The sequence below is a fragment of the Electrophorus electricus genome, chromosome 13, assembly GCF_041902795.1.
Source record: "Electrophorus electricus isolate QZ-2024a chromosome 13, ASM4190279v1, whole genome shotgun sequence".
NCBI classification, from domain to species: Eukaryota; Metazoa; Chordata; class Actinopteri; order Gymnotiformes; family Gymnotidae; genus Electrophorus; species Electrophorus electricus.
Window position 1 is genome coordinate 9,836,102 of NC_137509.1, and position 21,399 is coordinate 9,857,500.

Consider the following 21,399-nt stretch of genomic DNA (forward strand, 5'->3'; position numbering starts at 1 on the left):
CACAGAAAAGACTGAGGCTCAGAAGAGAGCCAAGAGTGGGGTGTGGGAGGGGCAGGGGGAGAGAAAAAGGCCCGACAACGTTCTCATTACTGTCAGGCAAAGACGCTTTACGTGTGGAGGAGAACTGTACAAGGCCGTGACAGATTCAGGTCCAAAGATGCGCCGGTATCTCAAGGCTGTGCCGGAACAGGGAACGACAGCTGTTGTCAGGAGTGCTGTGGGAACTTTATTCTTGTGTGTGTGTGTGTGTGTGTGTGTGTGTGTGTGTGTGTGTGTATGCATATGTGTGTATATATATGTGTGTGTGCGTGTGTGCAGGCGGAGCTGTTGCAAAGTGGAGATACTGTGCAGGTGGGATGTTCTGACTCTACGACAATTTTGTGGAGAAAAGCATGCCTAGTTAATTGATAAGGAATGGGGACATGCCGTCATGTCAGCCGAAGACGTCCGACTTATTAACAAAATCAGCAGCACATGTTGCTTGCTGCTTCTTTTCAAACTGCCAACCAGCGGTTCAGCAGCTGCTTGCTTAGCAATGACAGTTGCCGAGCATGGTCTCTGTGACCCAGCACATGTCCAGAGTATCTGCTACACTGCTGCATCACAGCTACTCTGGCAACCACAGATTTGCATCTGGTGGTGGAAATTCTATCAGAAATGAAAACTAAACTGTGTCCCATTGCTGTATTTTTTGAAGCTACTTTTAAGCTAGTGGATACTATAGACAGTGACTCTAGACTCTAGACTTTTAAGCTAGTGGATACTATAGACAGTGACTCTAGACTCTAGACTTTTAAGCTAGTGGATACTATAGACAGTGACTCTAGACTCTAGACTTTTAAGCTAGTGGATACTATAGACAGTGACTCTAGACTCTAGACTTTTAAGCTAGTGGATACTATAGACAGTGACTCTAGACTTTAGACTTTTAAGCTAGTGGATACTATAGACAGTGACTCTAGACTCTAGACTTTTAAGCTAGTGGATACTATAGACAGTGACTCTAGACTCTAGACTTTTAAGCTAGTGGATACTATAGACAGTGACTCTAGACTCTAGACTTTTAAGCAAGTGGATACTATAGACAGTGACTCTAGACTCTAGACTTTTAAGCTAGTGGATACTATAGACAGTGACTCTAGACTCTAGACTTTTAAGCTAGTGGATACTATAGACAGTGACTCTAGACTTTAGACTTTTAAGCTAGTGGATACTATAGACAGTGACTCTAGATTTAGACTTTTAAGCTAGTGGATACTATAGACAGTGACTCTAGACTTTAGACTTTTAAACTAGTGGATACTGTAGACAGTGACTCTAGACTCTAGACTTTTAAGCTAGTGGATACTGTAGACAGTGACTCTAGACTCTAGACTCTTAAGCTAGTGGATACTATAGACTGTGACTCTAGAGAATAATAAATAAATAAACAACCAGTTGAGAAAGCAATGTGTGTGTCTCACTAGGAAGATTCAAAATATTTTCTTGTGCCTCTCGGAACTTTTTTTTAATACAGTCTATACATACTACTAGTCTCTGATATACAAAGCTTGTGTTACTAACACTGTCTGGGACACGTTAAGTTTTTCCCCCCAAAATACATTGATAGACTCATTATTTCCATTTCCTCCTTTCCCATTCTAAAAATGTATATCCTATACCTCATTATTACGTCCAGCTATCTTTATCTCCGGATCAAAGGCTAATACCTAGGGTCATGTGCTCAGGACCTTTACAGAGGAGACATCTTCTCTGAGTAAGAGGCTAGCACTTCAGTGTGCCCTCTCAAATGAGGTTCACATCTAGGTCAGCGGGGAGGCCTGACGCAGGTACTGCCTTTTGGATTGTGTCCGTTCTCTGAAATTTGCTTCCTATAAGAGACGAATGCTACCTGTGAAGCACACACACAACGTTATCTTATCAGAAAAGGACTGACTGCTCAATCACACACCATTCTGCTGCTCCAGCATCAGTCTAGACCAGCACAGCCAGTTTTTGAGGCCCGTTACTAATTTAGAGTCGACCCCGGTGAGCTCCCTCATGGAAAGCATCATGTTAAATATCTATCCTCACCTGTGTCAGGCTCTTAAGGTCACCAGTTTTGATCACAGTGACACAGATAAAATGATGGAAAATGGAGGCCTGGAGATGGGGACAAATCATTTTCTAAATGGAACACGACATGTCTTTGATTGTAATTTCCATGAAGTGTTTTTGGCCTGGGTTGGGGGTGTGGGGTGTGGAGTGGGGTGGGGCTGGGTGTGTGGGTGGATGGATGGGTGGTGGGTGTGAATGAGGAGGAATTTGAATGCAAAGCACAAGCACAAGCAGACAGATCTCTGTTTATGTTGGTGGGGTTTTTCCCTTTTGTACTTCATAAAATGTACAAAAAAGTTTATTATTATTTGATAATGGTTTATTTCATTTAATTAAAATAATAAAACATTTGCTTTCCCTGTTAAACACATTATTTCCCTTATATTTAAATTTGACATTTGCTAAGAATGCTACCATTATGGTAATCCACTATGGGCTGTTTTCCTCAAATCCACCTTTGCTTAATTTAAACAATCAGTGGGGAGTTTCTGTTGAATATCTCATTTTAGTTATAAGGCCTTAATTTGGAAGAAACTATTTACTATTTATTTATAAAAATGGAGCATAAATGAGACTTTTGTAGAAAACCTGGCACAAAGGCGTATATCATTCTAATGAAATCAAACGAGTCAGCTCCGTTTTACATTAAGGCATTTTTGCATCTGTGGGCACTTTGTACTTGTCTCTGATAGCTTGAAATGGACAGAATAATTTTGAAGTGCCCCTTCAAAGAATCATTTCCCAAACACAAATGTTTTAAAGTCAATCAACTCCTCTCTCCCTTCAGAAAGAGCTCCAGCAGAAGACTGCTGGTTCAGGGACTCTCCAGCTTTTCTTTCCTCCCCATCACGAGTCCCGTTTCAAGGAGTCATCCAAACTGCGTAAGTTTCCTTTTTAGCATATCCAACAACGTTCGTATTTGAGTTTTTAGTTGCCCAAATTTCATCAAACTGAAAGGATCTTGTTTACCGGTGAAACTCAGAATGAGACTTATAAATCAGTTATGGCACAAGGCTCCACGGGACCGTTAGCGGGGATTCGTTTCTGCTAAAGGATGGCACATAAGGACATACATCACAGCAGCAATAGCAGATGCAGGGCTCATTGCTTCCTGGAAGCCTATGCATCAGTGCCCACCTCTTTGGACCACACGCACGCACGCACCCACACCTCATTGAGAATGGCCGCAGAAAAGTGTCTCCGATGACTACCATTAACATGCCAAAAGACAGATGTTAATGGCTGGTTTGCCTGCGCTGGCATTTCGTAGCATGTTATTACCACAGTCCAGATGTCAGAGGGAGAGAGGACTTCTATATCTCGCCTCCTCCTCCCATCCTCCTCCTCTCTCTCTCTCTTGCTCTCTCCCTTTCTTTCGCTCACTTCCCTCTCTCCCTATACTCTCTCCCCTCCCCCATGTGTGATGGCTGCCTGTTGTTTGCCCTGCTCCTACTCTGCTGTGATGGCACGTAGGAAGACACCAGGGAGCACACAAACGCATCTCCACCAAGCATTTCCACAGCATCCAAGATCTTATCCACTGTTTTAGTAAATTACTTTTTCCCTTGGTGGTAGTGGTTGTGCACCAACAGTCCTGTGTGTGTGTGTGTGTGTGTGTGTGCGTGTGTATGCAGTTTCTTTCTTGCTTTCTTGCTTGTGCATTCTTGCTTTGTTTGCCTTGCCAAGTATCTCACCATCACAGAGCACACGATGCTCTTTATCTGTTTGTGCAGCTATTAAGTAAAGGAAATTTCACTGTGCATGGCAACAAAGAAAAGGTCTAAATTAGCCCATTTTACAGACACACACTAACATTAGTATAGATAAACAATGAGTGCCCTGTTATCTGCACTGGCGGTTGCTCAGAGATGTTTTGGTGTGGAAGTTCCTGATTTCCAGGTAAAAGACAAGCAGCCTGCTCATCCAGTCTACAGGTTCTAACCCATAATACATCACTCTGTCATACATTTGGCTGACTAGATGACATATTGGCCTGTGCATCCATGACCAACAAACACCATCAAAAAGCCGATTATATGCAAGGGTACGTATCTTGTTCCAAAGTAAGCTTTCAAATGAAATGAAAATACAAACCTAGCTAGCTAGTTTATTAGCTATTTACAGGTCAATTACAGGCTAGGCTGGCTTGGAATGACCACTTTATTACAGACGCACTGCTTAACCGTGGCATTCACCTTTTAATTAAAAAATAGCAGGTTGACTGCCTGTTGAAAAGGTTTCATTCTGTAAGACGTTTCCCTTACATATGCTGAGTTATCATTTTATTAGGTACACCTGCTCTATAACTGTCATAGACTGGCATACATTTTACAGTCAGTTCTAATGTGTAATTCACCACTGCTGGTGCACTATTATACTCTGACTGGCTTTACTGAAGTCCTTCACCTTTTATAGGCTGGGCCCACACAACTGGGCTATTTCACGAGTGACCTGGTTTTGACCAAAGGGTATTAGCCGGATGCTTTTAATATATGATGGACAGTTTGCATATTCTCTACACCTCACATGTCCACATGTACTACTAAAAGGCATAGAACATAATTTATGCCTGAGGCCACCTGTCTGGTGAATAAGACAGTGAAGAAGGATGATTGGCTATAATTAATTCACGTTTACTTACTTGCTTATAGATCAGTTAATTTACATTTACCTATTTGCCCATTTACATTTTTTATGATGTTATTTTTAAATTTGCTTGTGTTTGTGTTTGTCTCTGTGTGTTTTATGTTTGAAAACAAATTAATATTTAGAAATGAATAAGGTTGTATTGTATTCTCTTGTGTTGTATTGTATATACATTTATGCTGTAAATACACTTGCAAATACTGTTTAAAAACATTTTGAATAAACTGATACATATGCATTTATACATATATATATATACAATATATCCAGACACAGCCTACCATTTTTAGAAAACAGAAGCTTCCTGAAAGAGGCCACTGGGAAAATGGCACAGTTGTGCAGAGAACAAGAAACGTTACTTTCAGCCATTCAACTGGAATCCGTAGAACTGGCTGTAAAAGAATTAAAAGCCTATAGAAAGCGCTATAGAGTAGGTGTGCTTAATAAACTGGCAGCTTAATGTATAACAATTAATCACTTTTAATATCAAGAGCAGCATCGTATGCACTACAAGGGATGTCGTGTACATATCCTGCGGTCATCAGAACGTTCGTAGCTGCTGCGATAACTGCTTGGGTTTGTGGTGAGCAAACCATCCTGCCAAAGGCAGTTATCTAGCACATTCTGCAGTACATGCTCTTAGGGGAGGGATCTGCCATCCTTTTGCTCAGGTCTTTATGGAGGCAAATACTGCAGCCATTTAGCAGGTGTAGTACATTACACATCTGCTCAGCTGAAAAAGAAGCACAGGATAGGTGTAGCAGTGCCATTAGTATTACACTCCTGTACCTAATCATTCACATTTACAGGATATAGTTGCCTCCCTGTTTCCTTAAACAGACACACGCACGCACACACACACACACACACACACACACACACACACACAGAGAAAGAGAGAGAGAGAGAGAGAGAGAGAGAGAGAGAGAGAGAGAGAGAGAAAAAACAATTACAAGAAATACCAGGTTTGTAACACCTGTGTTTCTTTTGGTGTGTACTATTAACGCCCTTTAATGACAAAGACTTGATACAGGCAGTTTGGATGTCATGATAATGGTAGTGATAATATGCTTTTGATCATCCAAGCCACAATTTACAGCAACAAATTCATGCAGTTTGACCAGTGTTATTGTACTCATTTATGTATAATATATAAATAAAATAGATTTGTCATAAAAAATGAAGATCAAAATAGTTTTAGCCTCACCAATCCCAGCTGTTCTTGCATCTGCTACAATAGATGCAAATTACTGATAGTGTCCATGAGCCTCTACTAAAAACAGTTGCAATTACAGTGGCTACACCATTTTTGTATGATATGTTCAAAAACCTCATCTTGGCCAGGTCCCCGTGAAGGGTGCAGCACAGGTCTGCCTGTTCAGAGCTGTGGATTAATCCCTTGGCTGCTGGGGAGAATGGAATCAGTTTTTGATAACAGAGTAGCATGAGATTAGGCTTTACATTACTGACTTTAGACTCCAGACCTGACTATGTCTTTAGTAATACAACCTTATATCTATGCACTCACACACACACACACACACACACACACACACACACACACACACACACACACACACACACACACACACACACACATATATGTGTGTGTGTGTGTGTGTGTGTGTGTGTGTGTGTGTGTGACTGCAATTGCAATAAAGAGCTTTCTTTGAGCAGATGAGTCTGCTAGCCACTCTCCTTCTTCTTCTACCTCTCTCTCTCTCTCTCTCTCTCTCTCTCTCTCTCTCTCTCTCTCTCTCTATGTATATATATATATCTATATATATCTATACACGTGTATGTGTCTATGTGTGTGTGTGTGGGTATGCACTGTGGGTGTGTATGTTTGTATGCATTTATGTGAACAATGTACAATGGCAACCATACTGTTTTGTCTTATGCCATAATATTTTCAGATGTTCACTACAACTGCAGGCCTGAAGCTAAAAGTGCTGGGTTGTTAATACCTCAACTTCTTCCATTTGCCCTTTTGAAACATATGGTAGGAAATGAAACACAGAGGTTAAGTCAGCTCTCTGTTTACCAAACAGATCTTTATCCTCTGAGGCAGAAAAGCAATCAATTCAAGCTTTCTTTGTTTGCCTGATTGATTCACGTACGGTTTTAAGCATATGTGCTCATTAGTGTAACCTAACCAGAGCTGTTAAATTGAGCAATTTGAGAGCAAGCTTATAACCTTCAGTCCAAGCTGTAAAACTGTGCAAGGCAGCATACAGACATGCACTATAGAAATATATTGTACTGGGGACAGTGTGAGAAGTAAATATTTATGAAGCATTTGATGTGTAGACAAAATTAGAATTGTGGTGTCGTTTTTTTTTTTTTTATGTGTTCGGTTTTTGGTTTATCTTTGCTTTTTGCAGTTGCTGGTTTATTATGAGTTAGCCCTCATCATTTTCCCTATTATTTCTCCTTTTTCTATACTGTTGCATTTATTTAATATAAGTGATTATTCTGTGAGAGAAGATGACATTCACTGCATCAACCGGTCTGCATGCATAAATGCACAGAAACTACTAGTCAAACATCTTCGGTGTGAAGAGAGAGATATGGTATTCGCTCGTGTTCTCGCTCGCTGTGACCAAAAGAGTTGCCTACGGAGAGGCTCAGTCAAAAATCTGGATTGGAGCAGAGGCAGTCAGTCAAAACAGTGTAAGCTGCCCAACCTCCTATAATCGCATGCTATGGCAGATGGCAGAGTGTAACCTATGGCCCGGACAGATTGCTGCCTCTCCTCACCCTCCCAGTCCTATATGTGCCTGTCCAAGTGAGACAGTGTGAGAGGGAGAGAGAGCAGCACAGAGAGAGAAAGCAAACATTATATGTCCAAATGAGAGACGCTCGCCCTGCAGCCAAGGAAAAGTACGACTATGGAGAGGTAGGTGGTTGTTCCCAACTCGGAAATGCTTTAAAGAGAAGGAAGAGAAAAGAAAAGACTGAAAGTAAAGAAAAAACAAAACACTCAGTGAAATTCTTTTTTTTAAGCATATCAGATCCATAATAGAATTCAGTCTAAACTCTGCTGTGACATCTCAAAGCAGGGAAAAGAAAACAAACCCTGTTAGCAAGTTGCTAATTATAAATAGGCCCCACCGATGGCTTGTCATTTATAATTCAGCAGCTAGAGGAAGTGAGCGACTTTAATTAGCCATGCGGAGCTGTAGTCTAACCTTGCAGCTTTTTCTGCAGTGATGAGGGGCTGCTTTCGGGCCAACATGACACCATTGGCATTTCAGGTCCAACTGGGAATGACCAATTATGAACAATGACAGAGCTCTGCCTGCTAGAATTGAGATATTATTTAACTCTGCTTGCAAAAGACTCACTGCGGTCCAGAATTACATCATTGAAGGTGATAGTGAAACATGCCTGTATTTCCCTGCTTGTTCATTCAGAACAGGCAATATAATTATTGGTTGTTTTCTTAAACTGATTTTGTAACAATATCTACCAGATTTTGCTAGAACATGCACTAATTAAAGATAATAACCTCAGCCGTCTTATGCATTAGTCAAGGTTTCTGGATGTGAACAGCGCAGCATGGAGAGAGATGTGACATTACAACAAAGCCAAGACACACTGGACCACATTCTGAGTTGAAATCAAAGGGGTGCTTTTTGGGACCATGTTTGGGGCTCTTAAACTTATAGTTTCCATAATAGTTTAATTGGAGGGCTATTTTTGAACAATTTAGCCATGCAAGTTGAATTGTCTGAGCATGCTAATGGGAGCAGCTCTGGCGAGTAGCAGCATTCCAAAACCACCTAGCAACATTCTGAAATCCCCATCTCTGGCTCAGCATGGAACATTTATGTTCTGCTGAAGGACATATATATGAAATATAAAGAAAGCAACTTGACTGGAGATTTGGAATCATTTTGTCCTGAAATGTTTGATTTTGTCACCACGTCTCATTTGCTATTAGCGTGACTTCAGTCTTTTAAGAACCAATTGTCTTGCCTTCAAGGCAAGATGGATATGGGAGATTTTCTCTGTTGCCTCTATGACTCTGTGCATATGCTTTTATAACATGTCTTCAAATAGCATGTTGAAGGGAAAGGCTATAAGGGAAAGGCTATAAGGCTATAAATATGCCTCATTTGTCCAGTTTCACTCAAACCTCAACACTTTCTACACAACACTCAAATCTCTCATGCTGTTCCATAAAAGCATTCAGTGTCCTCAGCATACTGTTCTTTTATCTTTCTTTCTATTTCATTCAACTGCTTTTCCCCCTCTCAATTTACTCTGGATATCTTTTCCTTTAGATGAAGAAGAAAGATATTATTTGGAAGTGGGATGTTTAGAAAAAAAAGGAATATGAACCCATTAACATTGCTAAATAAAAAAGCCTGCACTCTTAATTAACAAATTAATGACATAAAAAAGGAAAAGAAAAAAGTTTCATTTCTGTCGGTCTGCTGGGGAGGACCAAAACACATAATAAACGTTTTCCAATTTTGCGTCTATTGTCACTCACTGTTAAACCGTAATTGGATTTTGATAATATATCACATCCAAAGCAAGGTTCCTGATTCCAGTTCTGCACAAATGGATTCTTACAAACATAGATATCTATAGACAGATGTAGAGATATTCATAAGTGTGGCAAAGTACACAGAATTTCCAGAGAAACAGAATTTTTTGGACAGGGGCCCTTCATCAGATGTGTAAGCAAAGTGCTTCACTTGGAATCTTTTATACATACATTTTATATATATATATATATATATATATATATATATATATATATATATATATATATATATATATAGAGAGAGAGAGAGAGAGAGAGAGAGAGAGAGAGAGAGAGAGAGATAGATAGATAGATAGATAGATAGATAGATAGATAGATAGATAGATAGATAGATAGATAGATAGATAGATAGATTCATTGATTGATTGATTTTTTAAAGTTAAGATCTGTTTCGTGTGGAGCATTTAGAAACTAGCCAAACTTCTGTTCATCGGTCGTTCACTCTTTTTTCTAAAGGTTTGGTTATGCATTAATATGACACTAATATGACACATTAATATGCATTAATATAATATGGTCTTTTCATAGTAGCATTACCACCATTTACTTTACAGCTTTAAAGAATCACTATAGGCATTTAATGTTGCATTGCCATTTAGAGTCTCTTTATAGAACCGGCATGGTTAATGGGTCCTCCACAAGGTATCGAAAGGGGTTTTCCATTCAGAGGGGAATTTTGGGCTTGTGGTGTGTTTCTTTGAGCATATTGACAAGTGAAATTTTTGACAGCATTTGAGACTTGCTTTTTGTTTATTTCACACCTGTTTCATTTGTTTTCGTTCAGTACTTGACCTTTTGTTTTTTTATTTAGCTTCTGCAGCATCTGTATGTTTGTCCATCTGGAGCGTGAATGATGTACGATTTTGGCTGTGTGGTGCTATAGGTGGTGTGAGCTGTGCTCCAGATGCCATTGAGCCATATATTCAAATCGCCATATATTCAAATCACCATATATTCAAATCACCCTATATTCATGTCACACCATATATTCACGTCACACCATATATTCAAATCGCCATATATTCAAATCACCATATATTCAAATCACCCTATATTCACGTTACACCATATATTCACGTCACACCATATATTCAAATCATCCTATATTCACGTCACACCATATATTCACATCACACCATATATTCACATCACACCATATATTCATTTCACACCAAATATTCACATCACACCATATATTCACATCACACAACTGCTGGAGGGTCTATGGCCATATCACTGCTGGATCAAAGTGCTTTTTTTGCCATTCTTCTAGCAATGGCTTTTTACTGGGCTAGTTACCATCTTAGGCTGAAGCAATTGCAGTATTATTGCAAGTCTTGCTCCGACAAGTCTGCTCAGCAGTAAGTGAGTTGGTCAGGTTCCAGTGTCATCAACTGGCATGTTCCTTATGTTCAGCAGGGAGGCATATAGGTCTTTTCGATCAGACTTGGCCGTCTTAAGCATTGGCTTCGCTGACTGGACGCTTCTCTCTGCCATCTCATTGGACATGGGATAATGGGGGCTTGTGACAGTGGTGTGATATTACTTCTTTAGGGAAATCTTGGAATTCATAATAGATACACTGGGGAAGATTGTCTGAAAATTCAGGAATTTCAAGCCTGGCTAGCTGATTGTGAACTCCCTGCCTTAGATACTGTTGCTAACTCCATCAAGCTCCAGATTAGTGTGTGTTCTAGAAGCGACAAATGTGGAGAGAGAAACTATTATATGAGAGATTAGACTTAGTTCACTAGTACATTACAACAGGCAGGTTTCAAAAAATTATCTGTTATCCCTATCTAGTTATGATACAGTTAACACCACAGCACATACAATCAACACTTTTTTCCAAGTTGGAAGCTGAATGGTGAGAAATATAACTGGGAACAAAAATGTAAGGTTTGTGGACCTATAATGAATAGCATGCTTAGTGCTTTAGGTTTCTAAACAATACATTGTTCACTTAATAAATGTGTTTTTAGCATTTGACCACTTTCTAAAAAATGTTACTATCAACACCCTTAACCAAGGTCACATTAGAAAGTGTTTTTTGTTTAATTTTACTGGTTCTGTCCTGAGTTAATCTAGACAGAGATAAAGATTAGAGCAATTCATTTATCCACCTGGATTTTGTTAGTGATGTTTAATTTTGGCTAATCATTTTTGTCACACCTCTTAGATCATGCCTACAAATTACCACAAGTTTGTTTTTAAATTCCTCCATGCGCACAACTCTATAGGCTTGAAATGACAAAACAGCAACTGTTCATCCAGCAATATGGCATGACAGTAGTAGCTTCCAAGGTAGGACTGGCCGCTACCATTTAAAAGCAGGATTTGTGATCAATCGTTTCTGACTTCAGGTGTGTAATAAGTGTCACAATTCTTGTGTCAGTCTTCACCCTTATACTGGGTCAGTGAACTTTGATAGTAATAGTACTCGGTTATTGTTAGTCAAAATTGAACAAGCGTATCCCTGATATGCCAGCACCGGTTGATGCTGTGTAGCTGTCATGTCTGGCTATAGGGACTCACTGGTCGAGGATTTTCTGTGTGTCTCGCACAGTGTGGGTGCTGCCCATATCTGAAATGTTTTGTGACAGTCCAGGCCAGGAGAATGCATCTCTTGCTCTACATCTGCATCTCTGGGTGCGAAGACAGCTTTTATTAATGCATTCCAACAATTTGCTTTCCTCATGTTTGTCCCAGCATGTGCACTTGTGCCTCAATTTCTTTGACAGTCTCCTCTGTGTTTGGCAAGCATGTTCATGACAGAGCATCTGCCATATGTGTGTTTTTACCTGATTTGTATTTTACTTTGTGCTGATATTTCTGGAGTTGCTTTTACAGGCTGTGTATTCTTCCTGGAACACTCAGCAGCATTTTAACGATAGCTTTGAGCTGTTTGTGATGAGGTTCTACTTGCAGTTCTTTTCCACACACACACACACACACACACACACATACACACACAAACACACACACACACACACACACACACACACACACACACACACACACACACATACACACACAGTCACACACACACACACACACACACAGTCACACACACACACACACACACACACACACACACACACACACACACACACACACACACACACACTGGTGGAATTGGTCCATGCACCTGCTATTGCCAGTGTCTGTTTTTTCAACTCCTCATTGCTCTTAGCACATACACAAACGTTTCATGCAATGTTAACACCTTCCCCAGGCATGGCTTCTCAAACTTTTTGGGCAAAGGACCCTGAATGGACACCATAGATTTTTGGGAACACCAAGCCTTTTCAATCATCTTGCATTTGTTATTCCAAACATATAATTTACAACTATTTTAACACAGTTTTAACTTTTGTTTTGTTGGCATGTCTGTTATGATTGGTCTGTAAATGCCTTCTACACTTGCTCGGCTTAATGCTCTCTGCTGAAATAATGCTGTGACACACAAGGCATTTTGCTTACTTTTTGTAATTCCACACACACACACACACACACACACACACACACACACACAAAAAAAAGCTCCAGCATGTTTTTGTGTTTGTTTTCTTCTTGTTCCACTGAATCGGTCACTTGATGTTGTTGAGGAACTAGCAGAGATGGATGGAGAAATCTGTCCATTTTTGTATTTTTGAAGTGCTACACTAGTGGAATACCAAAAATACAGATGATCACATGCATGCACTCTTAAATAAAGTGCCTTGTTAATGGTACCCCTTAATGACATTTCAAAACAATAGTTAATAAAACCCCTGTGTATGTAGAGCAATCCATAATATTATCCATAATATGAATTTTGAGGAATAAAAGAGTTTCTCTGACAACCCCATTTGTAAATCAGGTGACCCCACACGGGGATGTGAGAACTAATTTTTGAAACCGCAGACATCTGCAGGAAGTCTCATTGCTATTAGCATGTTATTGCAGGTGCTTCAGATAGCATAGATATCAGCTAACCCCATGCTTCTTTGAGTTTGCCCAGCCACTGCAACTCAACATTTTCATGAGTCAGTATAATCTGATCAAGTTTAATATACCATTTTTTGCCCAGGAATCCAGGTGATGCCTTTTTTTCTGGATTTCCTTTTATTAAAATAATTTTTAAAAAAAAGTTTCAGTAGGACACAGCTATTACATGTCTCTTCCATGCAAATTTGATATTTTTTCTCTTTTCAGTAATAGAGTCTTAGCTTCTATCTACTTTTATTTAACCTGTTAACAGTGTGATTTCTTCTTTTCCCCAGATCAGCATGTCATTACTGTAAGTTTATACCCCTTCAATTAACTGCACAACTGTTCTGTGGAACTGCTCAGTTGTCTCACATAGCCCATAAGAGAGTCTCAAGAACCTACATGGGTGTTAACATCTGGAGACATGAGCTGTCCTCATCTAGCCTGAGCTCCTTGTAATTGTGCATTGGCGTCCTGCATCACATTTTTGCGGCTTACTGTGAGGGATGTTAGCCTGTGCATTAGTCTGTAGCTTAGTGCTGACATCTTTATTTCTGATTTTCAAGTAAATTTTCCTCTCAGCTTTGTGCATGCGCTCATGCTACACTGGCGAACGGGCCTCCATGCTAATCAGTGATGTCATTTTCATGGACAGCTTGCACTTTTCTAGATCCTTTAGTGTTTGCAAAGTGCTTCGTTTTCCCAGAGTTCCTGCGTGGCTTGCCAAAAGCAGAGCAGCTGCAGAGCACATGTGCTCTTGCACGCTTTTGGCAATTTATTCAGTTTCTTTGCTTTGGCTATTTTGTTAGCTTTTCTGACTGAATTTGCTCATCAGTCCAGCATCACTAAATCCTTCTTTTTTTTGTCCTTCAGAAATCTTTCACTATTACAGCTCGTAATCTGTAAATCCTTAGAGTAAGGAGTGACGGCATCTTGTCTAATCCACTCTTCATTAAGTATGAGCATTTAGTGGTTTGGTTGAGCTTTTTTCTTTTTGCTTACTGTGTATAATACAAATTCTTGCAGAGCTCCAAAAGATTAGCTTTAAATGGGTTTTTTTGGTTTAGTACACCTTCTTTAATGAAAGTTTCATTTTTCAGTGGATACCTCTACATTTTTCTTTTTTTTATATAAAAAATGAATGTGACCTTGCTTGTATTTGAACAATTAATTTACAAATGCCACCAAGAATTGATCAACAGTGTATGCATCAGATGTTGTAAAGAGTTTGAATTGGAGTGTGAGCGAAGAGCGCAAATCGATATGAATTCCAGTCCTTTCATAAATGTGCAGCCTTATCAGGGAGGCAGCTGAAGTAATGCATTACTGTTCAAGGATGATTTAGCAACATCAACATCATCAATCATTTCTGTCTTTGTGTTTTCCATCCAGTGCCACAATTCCATCATGCACAGATGCATCAAACAACGGTGAACTGTGAGAGAACAGTGAATGAAGGAGCTTGTCAGCATATTGACTAGTTTGGCAAAAAGAACACGGCACAAAGAAAAGGCTAATATGAGAATCTACGGTTTTCTTGATTTCACTGCACACTGTATTGTCACTTTATATTGTCAAATACTTTACCGTCCAGTCCATAAGTAATTGGACATTGACTTTTGGATATGTAATCCAACACACTGATCTTGAAATTAAGACCAAAGGACTATAAAATTAAAGTGTGGAAGGTCATCTTTGATACAAGGGCATTTATATCTATATTTGGTCAACCATATATGAATCAAAGCTCTTTTTCATACACAGCTTCTTCATTTCAGGGGACTGTAACTAATTGGACAAATGAACATTACATAAAACTGTCACGTTTAGTATTCGGTTGCAAACCCATATACAATTGATGGCAGCCTGAGGCCTGCAACCCACAGACATAACCAGGCGGTGGGCATCTTCCTGATGATGCTCTGCCAGACATGTAATGCTGCCATTTTTAGTGCCGGCTTATTTCAGTGGCTTTTTGCCTTCATTTTTACCTTCAGTAAGTAAAATGAATGCCCATTAGTTTTTCAGGTTGGGTGAATGACTTGTCCAGTCAAAAACGAATCCACTTTCCAGCTCTGGGAAACTCTACATTTGCTTTAGTAGTTTGGATAGTTGTCATATTGCATGTTAAAGCTCAGCAAGTGTTAGATTTTTGAGGCACCGTGAGCAGTGGAGATTCATCTGCGCACTTCAGAAGTCATCCTCCTGCTTCAGTTAGCGGTCACGTCATCACTAAAAGACTCACATGAGCAAACTCCAATGGCAGCCATGCACGCCCATGCCGTCATGTTTCACAGAGGAGATGATGCGCTTCGGATCATGAGTTCCTTCGCACTTTCTTCATACCTTCACTCTTTCCCCATTCTATCATTCTGTCTCTCCTCACCTCATCTTTCATCTGCCAGATCAGATATTATGGTATGATTAATAACCTGTAACCTGGCCTTTTCTGGTGCTGAGGCTTACCAGTGGTTTATTTCTTGGGATAAACTCTCAGAGGTCATCTTAGTCTATTTATGGTAATCTTTGACTTAATTGTGCTTATAGAATGTGCTCCTTTTCATGTCAGTGGTCTGCTGTCGCCAACTCACCAGCGCTTTCCGGCTTCTGAACCAAGCACTGCACGGCTTATGTTGACGCACCTGATGTTTTGACTGTCTCCGTCTCTTCCACCTCCTGGTAGCTTGCTTGGCTGGCACTGGCATGCCTGTCTCATGTTGAGGTTCACCATCAGTGTCCAGACAGAAACGGTGCAGTTAACACCAGCTCTAGACCTTTTGCCAGCTCTCCCATACATGAACTAATGACATAGCCACATGCAGACGGCCAAAAAACGGCCGAACAGCCAACTTGCGGCCTTCTAAAATGGGAGGACTTTCTACAGATGTATACAGTTTACCCAAAGTGGGTGTACTTAACCTCATATGTAAGGTGACAGTCCTCACTTCAACTTTATGGTTATTGTTTTTTGGTTTTTTTTTCCCTATCCAATGTTCTAGGTTAACAATCCAGAAGAACAAAAGTTAAAGAATGTGTTGTGAGATGTTTATTTGTGTAAAGGCCTACTTAGGTTTTGTAAGTTATAAAGCATATTCAGAGAACTGTAGATGAGCTAAGAAATAGAGGTCAATATAAGTGATCCTAGAGTGAGGTTTTCTAAATTCAGAGCACATTAAAGGTAATAAAAAGATAGAGGGAGGAGGCAGAGAGACAGAAATGCAGAGGCGAGGCAGTGCTGGAAAACGTAGAGGGCCATGGTGGGATGTGTTCCATCTTTCATGAGGGTCTCACTGGGCGAGGGATCAGCCAGAAGCCTCAACCTCAACACACATTCCAAACCAAACCACCCTTTTCAACTCTTACAGCTCTCTCTCTCTGTATCTCTCTCTCTCTCTGTATCTCTCTCTCTCTCTCTCTCTCTCTCTCTCTCTCTCTCTCTCTCTCTCTCTCTCTGTCTCTGTCTCCCTTCTGCCTTGCTCTTTCTCTCTCTCTTTCTGCACTCTGACTTTCTCTTCAAGTTTTGGCAGATATGTGAAGTCATTCCACATGCACTCACAATCACAAACATGAGCACATCTACCACCCGGGAAAGCCAAAGACGTACACAGAAAATATACATACAATATCTCTTTTTTACATGGCCTGGTGCCAGCGGAATTCTGGCTAGATGCTTAAGGATTTAAGCAAAAACCTTAATAATTTTAATAATCAAATATATTAATCTCAAATCCAACCTGGAAAAGGTACTCTGGAATGTATGTTTGTGAACTGTTTGTTTATGATTATGTGGAGTATGGAGAGTCATCTGAACATGTAGGCCAAATATAAATCATAACAAAATGTTTTTGCTGACATGCTGTCATCTCCACTGCCCTCTTTCTCCCCCTGTGTTTATTTCCTGTGAAATCCAGCAAACTTAATTTGCCGGACGAGGCCAACCTGAACTAAGCCGCTTAGATTAATAAACCTATTTTCCATTTAACGCTTTGATTTCCTCCAAAGCTGTTTACAGAAAACGAATGATCTGCTTGTGCGCTTTAAAGCATATACATTAATCTTCTTAGCCACGCATAAATCTATTATCTGGTCATCGACACTGTGTGTGTTTGTATGTGTGTGTGTGTGTGTGTGTGTGTGTGTGTGTGTGTGTGTGTGTGTGTGTGTACTGTCATGCTTCTACCTCCACAGCTGACAATTGTGTTAAATCAATGGCCGATGTCACTTTGAAGCCATGTGTGTCAACTTAACGAAACAATCTTATTCTGTCGAAGAAGAAAACAACATCTTTGATGTCATAGATTCTTACTCCTGCGCAAACAAACGTGCTCCCTTTGTTTGGACTTATGTGCAAAGAACAGATTTGATTCCAGGATTAGATTTTGCTTGAGGCACCCAAGGAACTGTGGGTTTTTAAAATGGGGGATTCAATTTGAATTCCTTTCAGCTCTTTGGTTCTCTTTAGTAATTGAAATTGCATGGTCCATAGACCGGTTTAATGCTGTTCTAGAGTCTTTCCTGGCGCTGCTTGTGTGTGTATGTGTGGAGGGGGTTACTGGTAGCATTTACTCTGACTTGATTCATTTCACGAGGTGGATTGGGACAAGACAATGCCGCGGTCATTGTGAAAACTTTTTTTATCGTTTTTCCTTTCCCCATTAACAGCTATAATGAACATAATGACCTTATTATGTGTGATTGGCATAAATAGTTTGTGATGAAGTAGATTGCGTAGCATGGTTTTAAATTGAGACATGTATTAACCGGTGATTGGGAGAACTAATAAAATATAGCTGATAGTAAATGTAAGAACATTTTTAAAAATAGATAAAGTAATAAAGAGGGGCACTGTATGAAAGAGGCATGGCACCGGTAGTTAGCCATCGCTAAGCAGGTCATTTAACAGAATGCCGCTACTCTCAGAATGCCACTAACTCTGCTTTCACACACATGCACAACATACACAGAACTAAATAAGTCCATTTTGCAGCTACATGACAAGGAAAATATCTGAAATAATTCACTGTTGCTAATTAAAATAGCCCAACTGATTTTAAAAAAAGAGGTTAGAAAATGAAGTAAAAAAGGGTCATCCGGTGTCCTTGATAATTGTTGACTTGTGGATTTAACATCGCACATTAGATACTCACTAATTAACTGGGCAAAAAGTGATCTCTTGTTTGGTTTTACTGGCAACTTTTGGAAACATGGAGCTGGTTGGTGGACTAACTGCCTAGTGGAAAAACTAGTAGACAGTGTGGCCCTGAGTGATGGGATTTGGTCATTTACCTCAGCATGTTAGTGGCCTCTAGCTAAACCAGGTGGTGTGCTGCACATTATGAATATAACAGTAAACCTCTGACTACTTGGGCTCCCGACATATTGGGCCGAAAAGCTCTGTGATAAGCACCGACAGGCTGGCTTTCAGATGATAAAGTGAACTTACTCCTTCAAAAAGCAAACAAATCAATTCACTCTTTTTGTAGTGAGGAAGGCCATTTTCCCCCATAAGAGCCCATTCACGATCCATCACATTGTTGCGGTTTTCCCTTTTTTTCTTGGTTTTTTTTTTAAACATTGAGCTTTGACCTATTTCCAACATTTCCAGTGTACCATTCTCACTAGTGTGCATCATAAACGTCTTCACAGGCTTATCTGTCTAGCCCCAGACACCCCAGGTCAGCTGTTTTGTTTTTAAAGGGTGCTTGCTTACAAATGCAGGTGCTCAAAGATGGGTGTGGTGCTGTGAAAAAACCACCCACTATGACATAGTGCTGAAATATAGCGCTATCCAAAAATAAAATGTCTACATAAAGAATATAGCTTGGCATCCTAAATGAGCCGGCACTGGGCCAGCGTCAGATATTATCTTTGTGCTGTTTTCAGTCCTTTTGAGACGCAATATGAAGCAAATTTATGCTCAATAGTAGCACTGCAAGGTGTTATGTATCCATAATGCCTGGGAGAGACACCATTACATTCTCAGAATAGTTTCCCTGGTATGCATATATTTTGACAAAGTGCAAATTACATAAGACCTTAACAGATATCACCTTCATCCAACACTTGGAAAAAGAAGTGTCTCCTGAGCAGCATTTCTGGTCTTTTCCCCTTTCAAAGCGACAGCCTTGAGACCTCAAACATTTCCAAGCCATGAAATAAGTCTGCCACTTACTGTCCTTCTGTATCCTTGCCTCTGACTCCTCAGCACTCCATCTTGCATATACTGCAAAGAATGTTGAAGGTGGGTGCTGTCCATGGTGCTGACACCCACACGTCTATTAAAATGAGCTCTTTGTCCAAGTTTTCCACATTTCACCCAAATATGCCTTAACACGTATTTCTAAATGTGTTGTTGAGTTCACCTTTACTGGGGTTCTTCTCTAAAGTATGGAAGTGGTAAATTTGGCAATGTTCCTTTCATTACACTTTGTCTGTTCTCATAAGGAAAGCTTAATTGGACTTGCTTGAAAGAAAGCACACACATGCAGGTTTCCCTTCCTGCCATCTCAGCAAGTGCTGCCATAATTAAAGCCTGTGATTCCATATAAGAAACTTTAGAGTAACATGTGAAGGAGAAATGCAATTACCCTTGTGAATCAATGTGACCCAAGGCAGGCATATTATACTAAAGAGTTCAAAATAGCACCAATTAGTAGCCATGCTAGACCTTTATGAAATGGTCCAGATTAGATTTTATCTTGTAATGGGCACTGACATGGGAAATGGAAAATGAAACATGTATTTTTTGGTCATATTACATTAGTTCAAATACAGTATCTGTATCAACATATGCATTCATGCCTTTCCCCTTCTACAGATCTGTAGCATTAATATGCTTTTTTTAATTAACATTAATTGAAATTCAGCAGGGTAAACATTGCATTGAATCTGATTTGTTTACAAGTGCCCAAGGCAAAGAATTTTACTAATTAAGGGCATATATGGACTTCACTGGGGATATGACATTTGATGGTGTTGAAAAGTATTGAAATGACTCTAAATGGGAAATTCACTAAGGGACAGAGGCATTTGGAATAAGAGAGTTCTTTTCCTTTAAAACTTCAACTCTTTGAAGTATGGAGAAGATAAGCTTCCTGGTGTTTCTTCTCCTGTTTTTGTACTGGTGAATGAGATGGTGGGAAGTGTGGTTGCATGCATGTTTGACTGAGTTGGTGGGTGTGTTGAGTGTGTTGAGTTTGTACGTGTGTGGAGCTGTGTGTTGCATGCACATGTGGATGGTTGTGTATGTGAGGGAGAAAGAGACTAGTTAGATACAAAATGTTGCCATTATTTTCACATGTAAATAAAATTTCACATGTGATTAATTCAACTTTAACAATCAGCAGATACAAATAGCCTTTGTTAAACTAAAAACCAACCTTTGCAGGTGTTTGACTGGATACATATGTTGGATATGGCAGAAGTAGCATGCACATTCCTGTGAGTGTTGTTTACGTAAGTCTAATACTTTAGACATGACCAGAAGCCTTCCATGTATTCTATGCAAAGTCAAACATTAGTGTTGAATTACCAGAGTGTTTCTATAAGTGCAGCCGGTCACACATACATTCAGTCAGCCCTGGGATCCTGAGAGGGCCCATTCACCACACAATATGGGGCACACTGAACCATCTATGCCATGAATTCTTTTCTCCGGGATAATTTCAGCAAACAATTGGACAGGAGATTAATAAATTAGATGACCTCATGACTGCCATATTTTCAATTATTTCTTGTGAAACCAGAATTCATTTGATATCTCTCATCAAAATGTACACCGGATTAATGACTAAACTAATTATGGGCATTGATAGAGTATTGTATAAAAGGTGATCCCCGTTTTTCCTAAGAGTGCCATCTCATTTATTTGTTTGCATATTTTTGTCCCTCCCTGGATAAAGACTGAAGAAAGAGACTGCCAGATCCTTCTCTTTTATCACTTGCAGTATGGAATGCATTTTTCATATTTCTGAAGCTTGATCTGATTAAAAGAAGCATGAAATCTAGCGTTACATTCCACAGGGTCTGTCAAACGTGTTTGTCATTTGCGTGAAAATGTTCTGAGTGAAACCTGGGACATATGCAGTCACCTTCAATCTAAAGTTGATAAGTCCCTGTAAATATAT

The 21,399-nt window shown here is 39.8% G+C and overlaps 1 long non-coding RNA gene across 1 annotated transcript in view; it reads left to right on the forward strand.

Annotated features, from left to right (window-relative positions):
* LOC145643416 (uncharacterized) overlaps positions 1 to 21,399 on the forward strand; it is an 89,752-nt gene that overhangs the window by 39,323 nt on the left and 29,030 nt on the right. Inside the window, exon 2 of the long non-coding RNA XR_014115778.1 lies at positions 2,885 to 2,978. This is a non-coding gene — a long non-coding RNA (uncharacterized LOC145643416). The remainder of the gene's footprint in view (positions 1 to 2,884; positions 2,979 to 21,399) is intronic.